The sequence below is a fragment of the Chelonia mydas genome, chromosome 12 (genome assembly GCF_015237465.2).
Source record: "Chelonia mydas isolate rCheMyd1 chromosome 12, rCheMyd1.pri.v2, whole genome shotgun sequence".
In the NCBI taxonomy this organism is placed as follows: Eukaryota; Metazoa; Chordata; order Testudines; family Cheloniidae; genus Chelonia; species Chelonia mydas.
The window spans coordinates 40,547,266-40,571,496 of record NC_051252.2 but is presented as its reverse complement, the minus strand read 5'-3'; the positions used below and the strand labels follow the sequence as shown (position 1 = coordinate 40,571,496).

General features: G+C 41.1%; 1 long non-coding RNA gene across 6 annotated transcripts in view; it reads right to left on the bottom strand.

Moving 5' to 3' along the window:
- LOC119563705 overlaps positions 1–24,231 on the bottom strand; it is a 588,454-nt gene that overhangs the window by 336,301 nt on the left and 227,922 nt on the right. For 5 of the 6 annotated variants that reach the window (XR_005222260.2, XR_005222258.2, XR_005222257.2 and 2 more), the window contains exon 5: positions 6,270–6,378. The exons of the other annotated variant lie outside the window; for it this stretch is intronic. This is a non-coding gene — a long non-coding RNA (uncharacterized LOC119563705). The remainder of the gene's footprint in view (positions 1–6,269; positions 6,379–24,231) is intronic. 6 annotated transcript variants of the gene reach the window in all.

The following is a 24,231-nucleotide window of genomic DNA, read 5'->3' as shown; positions in this document are numbered from 1 at the left end:
GAAGAGCATCTTCGCAAGCAGGCTGGCTAACCTAGTGAGGAGGACTTTAAACTAGGTTCACCGGGGGAAGGAGACCAAAGCCCTGAGGCAAGTGGGGAAGTGGGATACCGGGAGGAAGCACGAGCAGGAGCGCGCGAGAAGGGAGGGCTCCTCCCTCATAATGAGAAAGAGGGACGATCAGCGAGTTATCTCAAGTGCCTATACACAAATGCAAGAAGCCTGGGAAACAAGCAGGAAGAACTGGAAGTCCTGGCACAGTCAAGGAATTATGTGATTGGAATAACAGAGACTTGGGGATCGGTCCTGCTTTGAGCAGGGGGTTGGACTAGATGACCTCCTGAGGTCCCTTCCAACCCTGATATTCTATGATTCTATGATTGGTGGGATAACTCACATGACTGGAGTACTGTCATGCATGGATATAAACTGTTCAGGAAGGACAGGCAGGGCAGAAAAGTTGGGGGAGTTGCATTGTATGTAAGGGAGCAGTACAACTGCTCAGAGCTCAAGTATGAAACTGCAGAAAAACCTGAGAGTCTCTGGATTAAGTTTAGAAGTGTGAGCAACAAAGGTGATGTCATGGTGGGAGTCTGCTATAGACCAGCAGATCAGGGGGATGAGGTGGATGAGGCTTTCTTCCCGCAACTCACGGAAGTTACTAGATCACAGGCCCTGGTTCTCATGGGAGACTTCAATCACCCTGATATCTGCTGGGAGAGCAATACAGCAGTGCACAGATAATCCAGGAAGTTTTTGGAAAGTGTAGGGGACAATTTCCTGGTGCAAGTGCTGGAGGAACCAACTAGCGGCAGAGCTCTTCTTGACCTGCTGCTCACAAACCGGGAAGAATTAGTAGGGGAAGCAAAAGTGGATGGGAACCTGGGAGGCAGTGACCATGAGATGGTCAAGTTCAGGATCCTGACACAGGGAAGAAAGGAGAGCAGCAGAATACGGACCCCGGACTTCAGAAAAGCAGACTTTGACTCCCTCTGGGAACTGATGGGCAGGATCCCCTGGGAGAATAACGTGAGGGGGAAAGGAGTCCAGGAGAGCTGACTGTATTTTAAAGAATCCTTATTGAGGTTACAGGGACAAACCATCCCAATGTGTAGAAAGAATAGTAAATATGGCAGGTGACCAGCTTGGCTTAACAGTGAAATCCTTACTGATCTTAAACACAAAAAAGAAGCTTCCAAGAAGTGGAAGATTGGACAAATGACCAGGGAAGAGTATAAAAATATTGCTCGGGCATGCAGGAGTGAAATCAGGAAGGCCAAATCACACCTGGAGTTGCAGCTAGCAAGAGATGTTAAGAGTAACAAGAAGGGTTTCTTCAGGTATGTTAGCAACAAGAAGAAAGTAAAAGAAAGTGTAGGCCCCTTACTGAATGAGGGAGGCAACCTAGTGACAGAGGATGTGGAAAAAGCTAATGTACTCAATGTTTTTTTTTGCCTCTGTCTTCACGAACAAGGTCAGCTCCCAGACTCCTGCACTGGGCAGCACAGCATGGGGAGGAGGTGACCAGCCCTCTGTGGAGAAAAGAAGTGGTTTGGGACTATTTAGAAAAGCTGGACGAGCACAAGTCCATGGGGCCGGATGCGTTGCATCTGAGAGTGCTAAAGGAATTGGCGGATGTGATTGCAGAGCCATTGGCCATTATCTTTGAAAACTCATGGCGATTGGGGGAAGTCCCGGACGACTGAAAAAAGGCTAATGTAGTGCCCATCTTTAAAAAAGGGAAGGAGGAGGATCCGGGGAACTACAGGCCAGTCAGCCTCACCTCAGTCCCTGGAAAAATCATGGAGCAGGTCCTCAAGGAATCAATTCTGAAGCACTTAGAGGAGAGGAAAATGATCAGGAACAGTCAGCATGGATTCACCAAGGGCAAGTCATGCCTGACTAATCTAATTGCCTTCTATGATGAGATAACTGGCTCTCTGGATGAGGGGAAAGCAGTGGACGTGTTGTTCCTTGACTTTAGCAAAGCTTTTGACATGGTCTCCCACAGTATTCTTGCCAGCAAGTTAAAGAAGTATGGGCTGGATGAATGGACGATAAGGTGGATAGAAAGTTGGCTAGGTTGTTGGGCTCAACGGGTAGTGATCAATGGCTCCATGTCTAGTTGGCAGCCGGTATCAAGTGGAGTGCCCCAAGGGTCGGTCCTCGGGCCGATTTTGTTCAATATCTTCATAAATGATCTGGAGGATGGTGTGGATTGCACCCTCAGCAAGTCTGCAGATGACACTAAACTGGGAGGAGAGGTAGATACGCTGGAGGATAGGGATAGGACACAGAGGGACCTAGACAAATTGGAGGACTGGGCCAAAAGAAATCTGATGAGGTTCAACAAGGACAAGTACAGAGTCCTGCACTTAGGACGGAAGAATCCCATGCACCGCTACAGACTAGGGACCGAATGGCTAGGCAGCAGTTCTGCAGTAAAGGACCTAGGGGTTACAGTGGACGAGAAGCTGGATATGAGTCAACAGTGTGCCCTTGTTGCCAAGAAGACCAATGGCATTTTGGGATGTATATGTAGGGGCATTGTCAGCAGATCGAGGGACGTGATCGTTCCCCTCTATTCGACACTGGTGAGGCCTCATCTGGAGTACTGTGTCCAGTTTTGGGCCCCACACTACAAGAAGGATGTGGAAAAATTGGAAAACGTCCAGTGGAGGGCAACAAAAATGATTATGGGACTGGAACACATGATTTATGAGGAGAGGCTGAGGGAACTGGAATTGTTTAGTCTGCAGAAGAAAAGAATGAGGGGGGATTTGATAGCTGCTTTCAACTACCTGAGAGGGGGTTCCAAAGAGGATGGATCTAGACTGTTCTCAGTAGTAGCAGATCACAGAACGAGGAGTAATGGTCTCAAGTTGCAGTGGGGGATGTTTAGGTTGGATATTAGGAAAAACTTTTTCACTTGGAGGGTGGTGAAACACTGGAATGGGTTACCTAGGGAGGTGGTGGAATCTCCTTCCTTAGAGGTTTTTAAGGTCAGGCTTGACAAAGCCCTGGCTGGGATGATTTAGTTGTGGATTGGTCCTGCTTTGAGCAGGGGGTTGGACTAGATGACCTTCTGAGGTCCCTTCCAACCCTGACATTCTATGATATTCTATTCTATGAAAATACAGAATGATCATGTTTGCTGTTTTTTCTCCTTTGCTTCCCTCTATAGAAGGTAGCTACCCCAATATGGTTCACTTTCTATTTTCCCTGTTCTCATCTCAACTCTTTTCTATTTTCACCTGTAAATCTCTTTGGTTTCCTTTCATATCTTTTCCTCCCCCATCTGTTCATTTCAGTGTTTTTTCTTTAGCGATCTGAGACTGAATGCTGAAGTAAAAACACACTGAAATGGAAATGTATAGCTGTCAGGGGTGCATATGAGGAACAGCCTGCAGGTCTAGAGCCTACATTTATATTTGTCTCTCAACTTACTTTTATTCCCCTGTTTTCTCTTCTCTCTAACCCTTATCCTACTCCAAAAGAAACAAGACAGAGAGGCCTTCTCTGGTCCTCTAACCTGCCCTGCATTCCTTTTATCTTTTCAGCCTCTGGCCCCAATTCCCCACTCCCTACCCATGTTCCTCTCTCTCCCTTGAAGTTGCCAGCCCTCCTTCCCCACTCTGCTCCCTCTACCCACCCCCTTCCCCTCTCCTTTCAAGCAAGCCAAGTTGCTTGTCCCCATTTCTGTACCTGACCTGCCAGACTCCTCCAGCTCATGGAACAGTGCCAAACCAGCTAAACAAATACTCAGCACTGAATCTGGTTTGTCTAGCCTGACCCATTCTCCATGGCAGTGGAAGACCATCCAGGGTTCTCCAGAGCTATGGAGAATTTCCAAAAGAAGCTCAAGGCCTGTATCTGCCGAGCAGCCCCTAGTGGCAAGAAGCATCATCACACCTGCCTTTTGGCAGAGATTCTTGAGGAGGGGGAGGAGGGGACCCCAGCTGAGTACGGCTGCTGTGCTGTTCTCTCTGGCCCATTCACAGCCAGCTGAAAGTAGGGGGGCAAGCGAACATGGTTACCCCCCAGGCTGAAGCCCTCTTCTCTTCCTATAATCACACGCAAGGCCAAGCCCCACTGAGGGGTAGATTGTAAAGCTTCAAGTTCCCCCAACAAAAAAAAGTATAACTAGCTGAAAAAGTCAACAAAGCACATCCAGGGTAGTGGGGGTGGACAGGCATAACAAGTATCAATCTTCCTGTCTCTGCCACCTGCACCCGCTACGTTTACTAACCCCTCTTGTGGGAAGGTTGACCTCAGTTGCTCACCAGGCATTGAGACTCAGCGGCTCTCTCTACATGCCTTCCTTAGAGATCCCTATGCTTCACCCTTCGTTTTCCCTCTCACTGCCCCCAACAACACTTACCTCCTCACAGCATGTTGAGTGAATGAATGTCTGTGAAGCACTTTAGAGTCCTCACAAGAAAGTTAGGCATTATTGTTAACAGGACCACGAGACCCTTCTTCACAAGAAGTGGTCAGGCTTAGTTTTACATCTCAGTGGAAGAACAACATCTTCATCAACACAGAGCTCCCTACCACTACACTAGGGCACTGGAATCAGGACTGAAGGAACAGCACCACTTACTGAATCTCCAAACTCATTTCCTTCAGTCTCTAGGCTCCCACTGGACATATATTGACCCAGCTTAATGAAAATTAGCCTGTAGGGAAGGACCACATGGCTGCAGGCCAAACTCCTTCCCAGCAGCCAGTTACCTATGTCTCTTCTGCCAATTGCCATATTAGACCCCACACAAGACCAAACTCCCAGCTGCCAGGCCCTCCCTTATATAGCCTCACCCCTGCCATTCTTAATATCCAGTTTCCTGGTGTCTTCTGCTTGGAAGCTGTACAGTATTCTAAGAGCTAAAGAAAGTGGTTATATTAGAGCCTTCCCTGAATCCACAACCTTAAAAGTAGGGCTTTTAAGATTCTGGACATTGGTAAGATAGTACAGAATAAACGCCTCTTGCTCCTACATCATGGTAACAAAGATTTCAATCACCCTCTTGTGTTATATATGTATTGTATTTTTCCCCAGTGCCCACTTAACACCCCATTGAGCTTCACACTTAGACCTACCTTTACAATTAGACCCGCTGTGGTGTGCTTTTTACTCCCTAATACACCTATGTGATTAACTCTTTGCTACAAATCTGCAGAGGCAGATCTATCTGGAGATCAAGCCTGTACACTGCATCTGTCATGTAGCAATGGAATCAAAACCCCAAGAGAGAGAATTCATCTGAGTAAACATTGCCTTCTTCATAGAGCTGACCGGAAAATGTTTTAATTTGTTTTGGGGTTTTTTGTGAAAAATTTCAATGAAAATGAAAATTTTCCATTTTCAACATTTTTCCGGTTTTCATCAAAAAAGCAAAGGACTGTTCTTTCTATTTTCAGCATCTGAAAACTTTTTGTTTTGTTTTTTAAAAAAGCTCAACCATTTTCAACAAAAAACAGAATTTTTGGTAAATCTTTCCATTTTGTAATAAAGCCATTTTTGTTAAAAGAAAAGTTTTAATAATTTTTTTCAAGCCTAAAGCTGTATCTTAGCCTATTAAGAGTGTGTTTTGTTGACTGCCAGTGTACATTGTAAAAACAAAACAACAACAAAAAACAAACCTATTTTAAAATGACCCTACCGTCAAAATTCCACTGACTCAGAATGACTGCACAAAAGTTTCAAATAGCTTTGCTAAGGTCACTGCATGCCAGCAAACACATGAAATTCCAAAGCCTTTTCAATGGGAATCCATTGTCCCAGATTTCGATTCAATAGCCAAAATTATAACAAACATATAAGGATCTTTCTCTTCCTCTTTTGATAGGACACCCCAATTTAATTGGTCACTCAAAGAGATGTGTATCAGATCACTCACGCTTTATGCCACAGTTCCCCATGTGTAAAATGCAGATAATGGTACTTTACAAGTTTCACTGGACATCAGTATTTTAAGATACAAGGAGCCCTGTCCTACAGGAGAATTACTTCTAGATTTTGATGTTAATCAAAATAGCAAACAGAAACTCATGGGTGTTAAAGTTCCAAAAGCTCCATTCCAAAAGCTAAATAAAAACCTCCTCTTATCTAGAATACTAGAAATTTCAGCTTCCAAATTACTCAAATGACACTGGACCTTTAATTTTAGCAAACAAAATAAAAAACATTGATGATAACGTGAAATATTAAGAAGTACCTTCCTACACTAACTCATTCATGATTTCACTCTCCTGGGAGATACATAACTTACCTGGGTCTCAATAAGGGAGATAAATGTATTATTCAACTTGTCACAGTTGCATATTGCTTCTTGATACCTGTCCATACATTTTATATGTTCCTGTATGCCTGCAATATATCTGTAAAGATAAAGTAGTAGTAATAAATATATGCAACAGCAGGGAGTTGGATGATGCATGGCTGAACAAAAAAAATGATGAACCTTTATTCAAACATGAGCTTAGGGGAAAAAATACTACACCTGTAGCTAGATTTTGATTTGTTTGTTTTTGCTTTTATTGTAAAGTATTTGCAGTCCATAAAATGAATCTCTACAAAAATAAATATATAAATAAAACTAGACATGGTATATAACCTATTTCCATCATTTTCTTGATAGTCTAGAATTATATATTTGCATGGAAGTCAATAAAATCCCATGCAGCATGTGTTTTCTGGTGGTTGCAATTTTTACAGAATAGCTATAGATAAATTATTAGTTGGGTAAAGCTGCATTTGTTTTGGAAGGAACAGAGAATGAAAATAACACACGTCTGAACCAGGAAAGGCAGTAGGTACAGAAAGGTTGGGTTGTGAGCACTTTGAACTGTTCTCTTATTGCTACATCTTGTGGGTACATTTTTAAATGACATTTTTACCTTATTTTATATTTTAGGCCTGCTAATGAATCACATTTTACTTTTCTTGACTGTTTTTGTATCGGTTGATTTATCCACAGGGGTGCCTGCATAGTTCTACTAAAAAATCTTTCCATAGTATATTTAACAAGAGAAAGCGCACAGAAAACTACAATTCATACACAGTTCTCTCATCACGTGTTTCTAGAAATGAAAATTTGCTTCTATTTTATCCAGCCTCTTTGATCATTTCAACAGTAACTGTGCATCAAAATGGTTTTACTGTTCCTATAAAAAAATCAAGTGTTTACAATACTGTTCATAGGATATAAAGGAGGAAGATGCCCCAAAAATAATGAGAAGAAAAAACACTGTAACAGACTAACTTAGGAATTGCCTCTCTGGATCAGATCAGTGGTCTATTTAGTGTCTATCTCCAACAGTGGACAGTACTAGAGGAAGATGCAAGGGACCCCTTAGAGGCCAATTATGGAATAACCTGCTCTGCTAGGAAGCTTTGTCTCATGCCTTGAAGAATGAGGCTTTATATTCCTTCTAAAAAAATATTATCCTAATGTAAAACAACTGTTCATTCAGTAAGCTGTTGGCCTCAATAATATCTTGTGGCAATGAGTTCCACAATTATACAACAAATATTTCTCATTACCAAGTTTTAAATTTTCTGTCTTTCATTTTCATTGAATATTCCCTTGTTCTGGTAGTGTGAGAAAAGGTAAATGGAAACTACCAATTTACCTTCTCCTTCCCATTCACTATTTTGTTTACCTTGTAATACCTTTTAAATTTAACAGCTCCACTCTTTTCTGTCTTTCTTCATATAGAAGGCTTTCTAGGTTGCTAATCATTTTTGTCACTTGTTTATAAACCACTTCCTTTTGCTATATCCTTTTTGAGATGGGGTGACAAACTGAATATAGGATGTACCATTAATTTATAATGATAGTATAATATTTTAGGATTACTATTATTAATAATAATTTAAATAAGAATCCTGCAATCTTCTTTTGAGAAGCTCTAACACATGCATTATTTGCACCAGACCTTTGAAATTCAGCAGGGAGAATTCCATGAAATTCTGTTCAGGTTTGACTAAGACCAACTTGAAAATTATAATTTCCCTTCTGTCATTCATGTTGTCAGTCCTGTGCACTGAATGATGCAGGGGTCCTGTGGATAAAATAGGAGATGATCATGAAACTGAAGATTGTATCATAATGCACAGGTAGGCAGAAGTAAACATGCACAGGCAACCTAAATTGTGGCATTTCCTAAATTTTGAGTGCTTGATTTTGCAACCTAAAGGTTATTCTTTAACTTAAGCATATTAAGTATAAACCAACACAGCCTAAAGGATGCAGAGCAGATTTAGATTAAATCTCAGGAAAAAACTCATAACTGCAAGAACAGAAGGATAGTGGAACAGAGGCCTAGGGAGGTTGTGGAAGCTTCTTCACTGGACGTTTTCAAAAGGAGACTGGACAGCCATCTGTCTTGGATGGTTTAGACGAAACAAATCCTGCATCTTGGCAGGGGTTTAGACTAGATGACCTCTGTGGTCCCTTCTAACCCTATGCTTCTATGTTTCCACCTAACAGCGAAAAGTTTAAATAAATGGCCAGCTTATATAAACCACAAAACTCTACAGGGTCCAGAGAGCGTAGGCACCCTATTTCAGAAATTACTTCTGCAACGCAGAGTCTGAACTGACATTCTTCCCTTGATGATGAATCCAAGAGTCACACGCTGACCCAGTGCTCCTCTGGACGGTAACCAGTCTGTTGCGAGTGGACCCAAATGCTGGGTCCCATGTGCTTCTAAACCAACTGAGTCTGGGTTGAGTCTAGCTCTGGGTCTGTAAGATTCATGTAAAAATTAGAAAATGCCACAGTTTAGGTTGCCTATGCACCTTTGCTTCTGCCTACCTGTGAGTATGCATTATGATACAATCTTCAGTTCCATGATCATCTCCTATGTTTTCCCACAGGACCCCTGCTTCATTCAGTGCACAGGACTGACAACAGGAATGACAGAAGGGAAATTATAAAAATAAATGTCTGTGGTCCCAGGGCTTTCTCCCTGCTGAGTCCAAGGCAGACTGTGAAGAGTTACAAAGAGACCTCATAGAACTTGGTGACTGGGCAACAAAATAGCAGATGAAATTCCATGTTGATAAATGCAAAGTAATGCACACTGGAAATATAATCCCAACTATACATACAAAATGATGGGGTCTAAATTAGCTGTTACCACTCAAGAAAGAAATCTTGGAGTCATCGTGGATAGTTCTCTGAACATATCCGCTCAGTGTGCAGCGACAGTCAAAAAAGTGACCAGAATGTTAGGAAGTATTAGGAATGGGATAGATTATAAAACAGAAAATATCATAATGCTATTACATAAATCCATGAATATCCACACCTTGAATACTGCATGCAGTTCTGGTTGTCCCGTCTCAAAAAAGATACATTAAAAATGGAAAAGGTAAAAAAAAAGGACAACAAAAATGATTAAGGGTTTGGAACAGCTTCCATGTCAGAAGAGATTAAAGAGACTGGGACGGTTCACCCTGGAAAAGAGATGACTGAGGGGGGATATTGTAGAGGTCTATACAGTCATGACTGGGGTGGAGAAAGTGAAGAGGGGTCACCCGGTGAAATTAATAGGCAGGAGGTTTAAAACAAACATAAGAGAGTACTTCTTCAGACAATGCGCAGTTAACCCATGGAACTCAGTGGTAGAAGAGGACAGGACAAGGAGTAATGGTCTCAAGTTGCAGTGGGGGAGGTTTAGGTTGGATATTAGGAAAAACTTTTTCACTAGGAGGGTGGTGAAACACTGGAATGCGTTACCTAGGGAGGTGGTAGAATCTCCTTCCTTGGAAGTTTTTAAGGTCAGGCTTGACAAAGCCTGGCTGGGATGATTTGATTGGGGATTGGTCCTGCTTTGAGCAGGGGGTTGGACTAGATGACCTCCTGAGGTCCCTTCCAACCCTGATATTCTATGATTCTATGAACTTGTTAGCAGGGGACGAAGGCCAAAACTATAACGGTGTTCAAAAAGAATTAGATACGTTCCTGGAGGATAGGTCCATCAATGGCTATTAGCCAAAATGGTCAGGGATGCAACCCCATGCTCTGAATGTCCCTAAACCTCTCACTGCCAGATGCTGGGACTGGTCGACAGGGGATGGCTCACGTGATAATTACTGTTCTGTTCATTCCCCTCTGAAGGATCTGACATTGGCCGCCGTCGGACGACAGGATACTGGGCTGGATGGGCCATTGGTGTGACCCAGTAAAGCCGTTCTTATCTAAGTAAGGCACCCTCCCAGGCTTAGACCACTAGTCTAAGCTCTTTCTTGGGACATGGGACCATGCAGTCCAGCCAGCCCAGACCCCTGAAAACAGTGCTCTGATCTCCCAGTCCCCCCCCCACCCCCCACAGTCACTTTACTCTTAACCCGCAGTAGACCAAACTAACAAAAGTCATGAGATGCACCCTCCCCTTTTCTGATCTTACCCTTCTGTGAGTCCGAGGTTTCTCAGCATTTCAGGCTGGACACAGTCCCTCTGGCCTTCTCTCCCTCTCTCCAGCCAGTCCTGCTTGCATGTGGAGATGGGCTACCTCCTACTTAGAGTAGCAACCCCCCCTTAAATACAATCTCTCTCCTTTTGCCATGCGCTCTGGCTGAGAAAGAACAGATCTACCAGCTGTGCTGATGCCACTAAGTAGAATATCCATTGCGCTGTGGGGCTGGACCAGGAGTTGGGAGAGAAGCAAAGCCAAAGGTCCTAGATTGCTCTGTAATAGCTTCTCAGTGATCTTCCTGGGCAGGGTAACTGTCAGAGATGCACCATCATAATAGACTTACTTTAGGCAGGGTTGGACATGTTCAGGACATTACACAAAATGGAGGTACCAGTACAAAATGGTGCACAACTGCATGCAGACATACCCTACTCTGTCACACCCAGCACCAGTGCTTTTTACACACATGTAGAAGTATCTTACCTACCTCCAAGATTTAAAATCCTAGAGCTTTGCAGTGGAAGCTGCTTTGCCCTGTATAAAGCAAACAGCAACACAAGTCTTTGATTGGAAGCCGATCACCTCATAACAATAAGAGATGCAAACACACAGCCATTTAGACATAACCCTCTTTGTGACAGCATTTGCCAAGGTACTGGTGTCCAAGGACCCAAAAGGTTTGGCAGACTTTCAAAGGCCTATATTCCTCGTCAAGCTTGTGGAGAAGGATGTCCGTGAAATAGCCCAAGACAATGCTGAAGAGCCTGCAAAGCAATGAACAACTGTGCCAGAGCATCAAACTGGAAAAGGGACCCAAGAACATTCAGAGTCCCTGAAAAAGACTAAAAGCACCCTAACCCAATGAGCGGATGGGAGCCATTTTACCACTGTTTTTCAGATGTAATTTTTTCCCCTCTATTAAATGTGCCACTTCATACATAATGGGCACAGAGACAAGCAAATTTAGTGTTTCAGGATCAAGTAATCCATAGAATTGAAAAGGCATCACAGCTCAAACATTAACTATTTTTATTAAGGAGATGACTGAAAAGGAGGTCTACAGTGAAGGATACCCAAAGAATTAGGCTACAGATTGAATGAGCCAAAATAGAGGACACTGAAGGTCCAGATGATTCTCCTGCAGGTAGATCCTTCACTGACCAGGCTGAAGAACAGATTGGGAAGATGTGGGCAGACGCACAGCAACAGCTGGCAGAAGATAATGGGTGTTTGTGGGGGGAAGGGTCTCATACATTGGCCAATAAGTACTTCAATCTCAGAGAATTGAAATATCTTAAAGCTAGTGGAGGTCTGTTCTGATTCACACTGGGGGCACAAGACTTGACAGAGAAAAATCAAGTGGTGATGGTATCTTTAAAGTCTGGAGAATAACCAAACGAACATATTAAATAACCTTGCCACAAGAATGAATCCAGCATAACCTCTTAAGGCCAGTATCACAACAGTTAACTGGAGTAACACATTTTGTGCTGAACATGCTCTGAGAATACTGGAAAATTCTTCTTTTCAAGTATTACTGGCTTTTCTATAGATGCATAAAGTACACAAAAAGGTTTCTAAATGTAGGGAAAAAAGTATATAATTACATAATTAAGCAGATACACTGCAATTTTTCTTTTATGTTAGCCTTTACATCTTTAAAAGGCAACAGGACAGAGCTGTGCTAAAAAGCAATAAAGCATGGGTAATTTAATACCAAATTACATCCATATTGAAAAGTTTACATGAAGTTGAGAGCAGACAGAGGTCAGGTTTTCAACAGGACTGTCTTTAATTGTGGCCATCAGTTTTAGCAATTCAGATCTCTGGATCAAAGACAGATATAATGTGTTTCCTCAACACTGAATAGTGAAAGCAGACAGTAAGCATAGCACAATCTTGCACCAAAAGGTCATAAAAAAGATGACCAGAAAGGGAATGTGTGTTGTTGTGCAAGATTCACATTCATAACATACTGTATATTTTTTAAAGTTACATTTTTCTAGCAGATTTACCAGCCGGCAGGAATTTAAATTAAAATGTTACTACTGCTTTGCAGATGCAAAGTATTTTCTTGTCTTTTAATACATGTGCAAATTTGTATGTAGATCTTTACTAATTTTTTCCCTTGCTTTCAGCTGTACCCCTCAGCCCCGTGAAACAACCCCTGCCTCCCTGGGAAAGATGAGATGTACACTAAGACTTTTTTTAAAAAATCAAATGAGGAGTGAATTATTAGCAAATCAGATAGAAACAAGTTTCCAAGATCTGCAGATCCATTCTACAAATGAAGTAATTTCATCTCTGCTGACTCTAGGAGGGGTGGGATTTTAAGTGGCCAAGGGGGACCAGAATGGGGATGCTAACAGACGAAGCATCATAACATTTGCATGCACAGACCACTCAAATCTGCACCAGGAGACTACTTGTGAGAATCCATCTTTTTTCACTTAACAAGATACAAAATATAAAACACATTTCCCTCTTATTAAACCTCTCTTGTAAGTGGTTCCAGGTCCACCATTTTTAAAGAGGGGGAGAGGAGAGCCTGGATGCACTCTTGGGGATTTCACTGGAGTGACTGGAGATGAGGTACAGGCTGGAAGCCTTTATTACTTTAACTTTATTTTTTCCCTAAAAGCACAGAAGGAATAACATTTTTAATCATTAGCATTTACTTTAAGTAGCACTTTCTTCAACTAAGCCTCCCCTCCCAGCCCTTACCCCATTAGCACCACTCCCCATTCTTGCACAGAGGAACTTCCCTGATGGAATTTCTCTACATTGCTTGAATCTAGAAGGTGCTTTTTAAAAATTCTAGCTTCCAAATTGAGGCAACTGTAATCACATTTTTTCCTTAAAAACATGTTGAGAATAGGTCCCTTGTATTTATTGGCACCTACACCTGAAAAGTAGCTATAGTCTCTTGGAATGATTTCAGTGCTTTAGCAGTGGTTTCTGTTTGCTAGAACACAGTAATCTCTGTTAAAAGCAGGCTTCTTGGCAGTTTCCATTCAGCTCACGGTTCGGTGTCACACATTTGGTGGCATTTTCATCATTTCTGCACTTCTGAATGATCAGATGAAAAACTAAAATTATTTTTAAAAGAGCCACTGCTTGAATCTGTAGATTAGACAAAGATTGAGAAAAGGGTGAGCTAGAAAAAATAAGTTATGGACTCTGCAAGTTCAAATATTTACAAAAAATGTAGTTACCCAGGAATCCCTCATTCTATATTCAAAAGGGAGGAAGGAGCAAGGGCATCCATTACCTGAACATTAATGGTTAACTTTACTGTCTGCAGAGATACAAATGTGTAATTTTCACTGAAAGGCAGAAAACCTGTACCCTCCACCTTCAATCCACCAAAAATATCTAGGGCTGAAATGTTGATGTGATTTTAGGCTCTGCTTCTAGGCTAGAACATCTAGCATTTCACAAAGAATAGAGTATATATTGTAAAATCAAGAGACCTAGCATCATCTTTCATTCTCTCATGGAGAAGGAGGCGCGAAAAATGTCCTTTTAAGTAACATTCAGGTGAATCAAAGAATGGCTGGAGAACAAAGTTTTTTGTGGACAAAAAAGAATGCATTTCTTCCATTGGTGTTTGGTGCTAGGTACTATAGTGAAAGGTGCCTTACAAATGCCTAGATCAGATACCTGCCATTTCCCAAAAGTCACCTGGACCCACTTGTTTTCCATGTAAATCACATGTCAATGAACTCATACAGTGAGTGCCACTAGAAAGGTGGGGTTTTTTTCAGTACAGCAACCATATCGGAAGTCAGATGCAGGATTCAAGGGTAGTTTTACTGTGCTAAGTAAGCTGAAAAAGAAATCCTAATGGGATCCACACACCTCATTCAGCATGTTCATCTCCACAAGGTTTTAAAGCAGGAGGAGAAGGACAAAAGCAGATGATATATTCATATCATATAATAATGGTAAAAGAGGATGTTAAACAGCAGCTACTAAAGTTAGATATTTTAAATCAACAAGTCCAGATAACTTGCATTCAAGAGTTTTGAAAGAGTTGGCCATAGAGCTCTCAGGACTGTTAATGTTGATTTTCAATAAGTCCTGGAACACTGGTGAAGTTCCAGAGGACTAGAAAAAAGTGAATATTGTGCCAATATTTTAAAAGGTTAAATGAGCATGTCAGCTGGACATCAATCTTGGGCAAAATAATGGAAGGGCTGATATGGGATAAAGAATTAAAGGAGATTAATATAATTAATGCCAATCAACATGACTTTATGAAAAACAGAGCTAGTCAAATTATCTTTTTTGATGGGATCAGAGAAGAGCTACAAGAATGATTAAAAGATTGGATAACATGCCTCCTGTGAAAGCCTCAAGGAGCTCAATCGATTTAGCTTGTCAAAGAGAAGTTTAAGGGGTGACTTGATCAAAGGATATAAGTATCTACTTGGGGATACAGAAATTTGATAAAAGGCAGCTCTTCCATCTAGCAGACAAACGTATAACAAGAACCAATGCCTGGGACAACTTAACCATTGGAACAACTTACCAAATTTTTAAAATCTAGATTGGATGTTTTTCTAAAAGATATACTGTAGTTCAAATATAGCTACTAGACATGAAACAGGAATTAATACAGGGGAATTGTATGGCCTGTGATATGCAGGAGGTCAGACAAACACAGTTGTCCCTTCTGGCCTTAAAAATCGATGAATTTAGTTGTGGAGGGAACCACAAGAATCCTATTGACTGAAAAATCTAAGAGGGTTGTCTGAGGGTATACCTTGTCACAGAAGAACCACAATTTGGCAAACAATCCACCACCATCTCTATGAAGACAACTCGGCGATCTGCCTCTGTACTCCAAACACGTCTCCTTCTGTCCAAACTAAAATCTCAGCCTGTCTCTTTGACAACCACTTGTGGAAATCTAGCCATCAGCTGAAGCTCAGCAAAGCTAAAAAGGATCTCAATCTTCCTCCCAAAAAACCCTTCCTGCTACTTGCTTTCTCAATCACCACAGACAACACCATCATTGTGCCTGTCACTCAGGCTCATAACCAGGATGTCCTCTTCAACTCAGACTTCTCTCTAGGTCCTTGCACCCATGCTCTGTCTAAGTCTTACAAGTTTTTCCTGTGTAACGTCTCTAAGATACAGCCTTTCTTGGCTATCCACAGAACTAAAACTCTTGTCCTAGCTCTTATTATCTCACGTCTGAGTTTCTGCAACGTCTTTTTCTCTAGCCTTGACAAATGTAGGTTTGCCCTGACTATGTCCATTCAGGATGCTGCAAAGATCATTTTTCTAGCCCATCCCTTTGACCATGTCACCCCTCTCTTTGCATCTCTCCACTGGCTCCCTCTTCTATATCACCTTAAACATAAGCTTCTTGTCTTCACATTTCAGACCCTTCACAGCCCATCCCAATCTTCCTGTCATCTCACATTCAGTATCAAAAGGTCGACACCAGCTGGCCCATGATGCCAGCCTCCATTTCCCACCATTCTCCCAGTGGTTGGCTGCTGGGATGATGAGACCACAGCCTATCATGATGACCAATACTGCCTCATGGTTGGCTAGTACTCTCCCACCAGTCTGTATCCATCTGTCATCTCTTATCTTATACTTAGAAAACAAGTTCTTTCGGGTGGGGGAGTGTCTTTTTGTTGTGTGTTTGTACAGTGCCTAGCACAACGGGGTTCTGGTCCATGACTGGGGCTCCTACAAGCTTTAATAATACAAATAATACACAGTCTATATAAACTGTAAGATAGTTTACAAGGGCAACAGAAATTTGATCGTAGAAGGCTCTTCAATGTAGTGAGAATGGCATAACAATAACCAATGGCTGGAAGTTGAGCTAGACAAATTCAAACTGGAAATAAGGCACGATTTTTTTTTTTTTAACAGCAAGGGTAATTAACCATTGGAACAATTTACCAAGCAATATGGTGGAGTCTTCATCAGCTAAAGTCTTTACATCAAGATTGGATAGATGTCTTTCTGAAATATATACTATAGCTCACCCCAAAGTTCTTGGCTGAGATACAAGAATTACTAGGCATATTACACAGCAGGTCAGACCAGATGATCATGATGGCCCCTGGTGGCCTTAAAATCTATGAATCTCAGTAAGCAAGATTTCCCTCCCTCCGTTCCCACAAGAATAACTAACCTTAGCAAAATGGAGAGATGGATACTTTATCCTCTGCAATTTAAGGAGTGTGTGTTACACTATGGGGAATAAGCCAGAACACTGAAAAGCAGGACAATCAGCAGGCCCACCAAAGGGCACAGTGAGAGCAAGAGAACCAAGAAGAGGTAGAGACACCCAGGGTATGTCTGTACTGACACAAAAGATCCACGGCCCCACGTCTCAGCCTGCATCAACTGACTCGCACTCACGGAGCTCAGAGCCTCGCTCAACTTAGAATATTTCCCCTTTTCAGTGGCTTACTAACAGAGAGTTCACTTACATTATTTCATTTTAAACTGGGATTTACACAAGCCACTGTGAGAAATCTGGTTGAAATAAAAGTTTTATCTAATAGTCCAAGCTCATAACTGAGTTAGGATAGCTGGGTTCTACTCCTGGCTCGATCACACTCTTTTTCTATGACCTTGATAACTCACTCTAGAACTATCTGGTCATATGTTGCGCATAGACATTTACACTGTCTTCAGTGGGGCTTTGTGCACAGGTGGACCCATGTTCCTGCTTACATTGCAGGATCGGGACCATAATCCTTCTGTACCTCAGTTGTTCCCTCCATAAAATGGGGACAATAATACTTATCTACCTCACAACAGCTCAATTGATTGTCAAAATCACTGGGAGCCTTAGCAGAAAGGCCCTACAAAGAGCAAAAGCATTATTATTATTATTATTAGACACTACGTAGACAAAATACTGTATGTCCTTTCCCACTCTTCATCTGTTTTTACGTCTTTTAGATTGGGAACTCTTCAAGGCAGGAATTGTGTCTTCCTATGTATTTTTACACCACCTAGCATAACAGGGTTGTAGCCTGATTGGAGCCTTTAGGTACTCCTATAATATAAATAAATAAAATACACTATTAATAGTAAAAACAGCATGGGGAGCTGCATGGTTCTTCCCTGGATACTCAACCACAGAGGACTGTCCCTGTTCTGCAAGAATATTTTCCCCCTAGTAACAGCACTTGCATTATGTCACCATTCACTCTAGTCCCAGCAGAGAAGACTGCCCAATGTGATTGTAAACACCCTCCTCCATCTGAGCAGTTACCTTACTCCCTGCCTGAAACCACTGTCCCTCCCCTCCCCACTGCGTCAGTCTTTCCCCAGGCAGTTTGGCTTTATGTGAAATCGTCACATATGGCCTATCAAAGCTGGCGCTACCCCACAGGACATGTCTTTTTTCTTTTCTATTTAACATACAGTTACCCTCCACTGATGAGGTTCACTAAGGCACCTTTGAGGCTTTGTTTTCTTTGTCAAGTTTGATGTTATAAACATGTATAACCTGAAATAAGTTATACACATTTATAATCTCAAATCTTATTTTATATAATAAACTCTTCATGCCAAGGACTGTGATTTCTTATTTGTGGGGACAACAACACTGAACCCAATACAGGAGAATACTAACCAACAGATGAGCACAACAGTACTGGCCATATTTTCTTGTAATGAAGATGTGTCTTATTAAGGTAAAAATAGAACAGAAATAAAATAACATGACTAATACTGATCTCTTATCTAAAGCTTTTCATCAGTGGATGTCAAAGTGCTATACGAAGGAATGTAACATTATCCGCATTTTGCGTGTGGGTAAAAGGCAAAGAGGTAAAGTGAGTTGGCCAAGATCACAGAGCACTTCACTGGTGGAGTCACTCTACTAAATACGCTTTATGAGACATTCCTGAAATACTTAAAATGCTAGTAATTACTTTTGTATATACGAGTAAATACAAACCCGTTGTATAATATACATTTACATGACAATGCATGTTTATTTAGTCATTGAGTCATACATTTTCAGGCCAGAAGGTACCATTAGATTATCTAGCTTGACATCCTGTATAACACAAGCATTAGAATTTCACCCAGTTGCTCCTATATTGAGCCCAATAGCTTGCATTTGACTAAAGCTATTTCCAGAAGGCCATCCAGTCTTGATTTGAAGACATTAAGAGATGGAGAATCCACCACTTTCTTTGGGAGTCTGGTCCAGTGATCACCTCACTGTTCAACGTTTGCGCTTATTTCTAATTGCAATTTGTCCAGTTTTAAGTTAAGTTCTTGTTCTGCCCTTCTCCGCTAAAGAACCCTTCAGTACCCTGTATTTTCTCCGTGTGAAAGTACTTATATGATGTAATCAAGTCCTCTCAATCTTCTTTTTAAGAGAAACAGATTGAGCTCCTTAATTCTCAACATAAAGCATTTTTCCAGCCCTCCCTACTCCTACTTACTTACCCTATTCATTCATTTTAGGATCCCATTAGCCCCTTTTGCCACAGTATCTCACTGGATGCTCATATTCAGTTGCTTGTCCACTATGGCTCTTACACTGCTTTCCAGGATACAGTCCCCCAGTTTGTAGGGATGGCCTGCGTTCCTTGTTCCTAGATGGATGATCTTGCATCTGGATGTACTAAAATGCATTTTGTTTCAATAGGCCCATCTTACCAAGCGATCCCTGGCCTGTCCTCATCAGTATTTACCACTCCACCGATCTTAATGTCATCTGAAAATTTTATCAGCAGTGATTTTATATTTACTTCTAGATCATTTATAAAAATATTGAATAGTATTGGGCCTAGAACCACAATACACATCATTTTAAATCATATTTGTTAAATTCTATTTAAGTGTATATTAAATTGTCTGTTGCAATGCATAGATAGATGGGAAGATAGACTTAATGGAATAATGACAGGTTTCAGAGTAACAGCCATGTTAGTCTGTATTCGCAAAAAGAAAAGGAGTACTTGTGGCACCTGAGAGACTAACCAATTTATTTGAGCATAAGCTTTCGTGAGCTACAGAGTGAGCTTACGCTCAAATAAATTGGTTAGTCTCTAAAGTGGCACAAGTACTCCTTTTCTTAATGGAATAAAAGAATCAATCTCATCTTGAAATATTTCTGTTTGCCAATCAGCAAAATATAGGCTCCACAAATTAACTTGTTCTCTTAAGTACCTGTTCAACTAAATAAGAATAAAATGATATTTAAAACACATTCCCCCTGATTTTGTGTAACACAAATTTCTCTTATAGACACAGAGACATATAGATCAGCAGGTTTCAGCATTGCTTTGCACAGTAGGTCAGAAGTAACATCTTAATTGTGTGATATAAGAGCCATCTTCATCAATATCTACCTTATTCTGCAATGACTTGTGCATATGCTTAACTCTATGCACTGTGTATTGGTAAAGCCATGCTCCTGGTGATGAGCTCCCAAATCCTCTTTACTGCTCCTACACACCAGACACTCACTTCTGACACAGTACGCTGAAGACAAGTATTAAATCTACCTAGTCAACATTAGCAACCGATTGCTTCACTAAGACAGCCAGCTTTCATACTCTAAAGGCAATAAATGAACCCTAGTGTCACTTCACTGAGTTAAATTATTGTCAAATCCTAGCCCTCAATCCTGCAAACATCTATGCATGTGTGTAATTTGATATTTAGGAGTTACTCTTACTACTTTCCCTATTGTATCACCTGCCATGACCTTTATTTTACATATGTATTGTGACAAAGTTCCTCCTCTGCCTTGGTGGGTCCTGCGCTTATTGGCGGATTTGCTTGCCTCAGAGATTCACGGCAGCCCTCAGTTTGGCCACATTTGCTAGTGGCTCAAATCTGCCGTTCATTCAGCTACCCTCACCACTGTCCAGCATGGGGGAAAGAGAGAACAATCACCGCAGTCTCAGCTGGTCCACCTAGTGGGTCGGGGGACAGGGCAGGGACCTTCCCCTCTGGTGGGACCCACAGTCCAGGTCAACACCTCCCGTATCCAGTAGGGAGTTGGGGGCATGAGAGGAACCCGGGCCTGTCCTCTACTCCGGGTTCCAGCCCAGGGCCCTGTGGATCACAGCTGTCTACAGTGTTTTGTGTAACACCTGTGTGACAGCTACAACTCCCTGGGCTACTTCCCCATGGCCTCCTCCCAACACCTTCTGTATCCTCACCACAGGACCTTCCTCCTCATGCCAGATAGCGTTTGTACTCCTTAGTCCTCCAGCAGCACACCCTCTCACTCTCAGCTCCTTGCACACCCCTCCCTAACTGAAGGGAGGTCCTTGCAGCTTCTTAATTGGCTCCAGGTGCCCTAATTAGCCTGTCTGCCTTAATTGGTTCCAGCAAGTTCCTGATTGTTCTGGAACTGCCCCTGTTACCTTACCCAGGGAAAAGGGATCTGCTTAACCTGGGGCTAATATATCTGCTTTCTATCACTCTCCTGTAGCCATCTGGCTCTACCCTGTCACAGTATATAAAACACAGTATAAAGCCCTCAATAATTAGTCTCTAAATCAGCTGTTGTCATTAAGTAATTACCTACACCATACCCTAGTCCTTCTCTCATTTCTTCACCCATATTTACGTTTCTCTCTATCCCTCTCTTCCCTCCACTCTGATTTTCTTCCTTCCCTTTTTGCTTGTTTCCTGTTGTTTCTTTTAACCTATATCTGTTCTTTTAACCAACACCTGTAACCCATCTCTTCTGAGATGAATTGACCCTTTATGACTTTGTTTTCTTATTAACAGGATTTCCTGGAGCTCCACAGTAGATGGAGAAGTGGGACAGGCTGCCTTCTATCTTGATACACATGTAAATATATATTTTGCAGCAAAAATAGAAATGAAAAAACAACAAAATAGATTTAAAACGGCTGGTAACATTTGAAGCACTTTTCCTGGTGCAGTACGTCTGAGAACATTTATGTGATCAAAGATTTAATTAAAATAAGAGTTTCTCTCTCTTTGGTTCTGATGTTACAATCACAATATTAATAAACTTAAAAAAATAAAACACCTAACTGCCAATAAATAAATATATAATTTTTTTTTTAAAATCACAAAATCATTTTTGCTATCATTCACTGTTTCTACAGGACAAAGTTGTGAGCTCTTAAAGCAGAGAGACTTGAATGTAGTATACACCATTCCAAAAAGGTGATGTAACCTACTCAGTAAAAGAACCCAAATCTCTAAGATCCTTTGTTCAACTACTGTATGCTTAGGCTTTGGCTGGGCATTTTTAGGACAAGTAGAAATTGGCCTGTTGCCAAAGCCTATCAAAACCCAGTACTCTTTCAATGATCTAGAGTGAAGATCTTTGCATGGCTCTGGCAGTACTTTGTCACGTCGGAGAGATTAGCCTGTCTAGTACCAATGAGGAAAGTTATTTCATGGCTGGAGAATTAGGAGGAAATGTGTCCTAAATTACTATAATCTCCATTTAATCTTTTCACCCCAGGGATTCAAATCTTCCCAAAGTGGTGTCCAGCATTGAATTAACATGGCTAAGTGCAATAATGTCTGAAAATTCTTGTTCATCAGGAACACAGCAATAACTATTACCTGCAGTTTGTGTGTGCATGAGTACGAGGGCCACATGAGTATGAGGGCCATTTGTAGAGGATCCCATTTTACTCTGGCCTCAGGACACTGAATTAGAAATGGTCTAAACAGGAAAGGAAAAGTTATTGAGCCACAAGGTCTCTCTCAGATGGTTTTCTCTTCAGAAGTTTAGTCTGCCTCTCAAATTAAATTTTTTGGTAATATTTAGTACTGCTTTTGAAGAACCTTAAGTTGCAGCATTGCATCCACAGTTATTTATTACCTGCCTTGTGGTCTGAACAAATACAATTTTGTTATTCCATGTCTTCAATAGAAAGAGCACATATGGTTTTGGTTGACAAAATTATGATAAAATTCACTGTATCCTAAACACTGATTGAAAAGTTTGCAGATGGTTTCTGGGCATAATAGGGAGGGGAGGATTAAATTACAACAAAAGACGTGCCAATTTTTTTCCCTTTTCTTACTGTTCACCCTGTCTTCACATCCCAGCTTCTCTCCAATTAGATACTGGGGCAGAGCAGGTATTTGATCCAGCAATCATATGTTTCTCTTTAGCTGTTGGCATTCCATCTCACTTTGTCATGTTAACACTGTATTATGCTCAGGTTCACTTCATAGACAAACACTCGGTGACATCACAAGCATCATGTCACATACAGCACAAGTACAAACAGTGACACTTGAGCAATACAAGAGCTTCATGTCTGAGAAACACCGGCTTTAGACACATGCTGAAGGCTTGAAGTCAATCTAACTTTTGTTGTTTCATTTCTGAAAAGTTTTGTAGTTCCTCAACTCCCTTCCTGAACTAAACTGATCACCTTATTCTTACATAACCCATAACTGTGCACTGAGAGACCAAAAAAACCACTGCCACTTGGGTTATTAAGATTCCATATTTCTTTTGTTTTTTTAATTAACAATCCCGCTCCCCACCTGGATTCACAAAGGTAAGGATTAGCCCTTCTGTGGGGTTTTCTATGATTTTCACTGGCCTTTCATATACTCTACTAAATCAAGCATCCATTTCAGGTGTGCTGCATGTATTCCATCTCCAAGAACCAAATCATCTTTCACAAACAGATATATCTATAGTTTGGTAAGACACATTTTTCTTCCTTTCAGTCTTTTAAGGGAAAATATTTATTTAGCTTTTCACTTGCAGCTAGATACCGCAGTGACTGGTTTCCAATAAATATAATAATAATGCAAAAAAGGAAGAAGTGTTCAATAAATATTTCTGTTCTGTATTTGGGAAAAACAGATAAAATAGTCATATCATAGGATAACACTATTTCCATTCCATCAATATCTCAGGAGGATGTTAAACAGCAACTACTAAAGATAGGTATTTTTAAATCAGCAGGTCTGGATAACTTGCATCCAAGAATTTTAAATGAGCTGACTGATGAGCTCAGTGGACCATTAATGTGGATTTTCAGTAACTCTTGGAGCACCAGGGAAGTTTCTGAAGACTGGAAGAAAGAATTAAAGGATAGTAATATAATTAATGGTAATCAACATGAGTTTATGGAAAATAGATGCTGTCAAACTAAGTTAATGTCTTTTTTTATAAGAGTACAAGTTTGGTTGATAATGGTAGTAGTGTTGATGTAATATACTTAGACTTCTGTAAGGCGTTTGACTTGGTACCAACATGACGTTTTGATTTTAAAACTAGAACAATATAAAACTAATATGGCACACAATAAACAGATTAAAAGCTGGCTAACAGACAGGTCTCAAAATGTAACCATAACCAGGAACTAGTCATTGAATGGGTGTGTTTCAGTGGGATCCAGCAGGAATCAGTTCTTGGCCCAATACTATTTAACATTTTTATTGGTGACCTGGAAGAAAACATAAAATCATCACTGATAAAGTTTTCTGATAACACAAAAGCTGGAGGAGTGGTAAATAATGAGGAGGACAGATCACTGATACAGAGCGATCTGGATTGCTTGGTAAACTGGGCACAAGCAAACAATATGCATTTTAATGTGTCTAGATGTAAACGTGTACATCCAGGAACAAAGAATTGTAGCGTGGATGTGGGACAGCAAGCTGACGCACAGACTAGATAAAACTATTTGATTTCTAAGGAGGGAAGAACATCTGGAAGGTGTCATCTATGCAGTAGTAGCCCTGTCTGTCTAAGAGGTAAGCCCAAACATCTCGATATGTTTTTCAGCGTGGAATTCGTTTTTTTTTATAACAGGTTCCACATGGAACCTC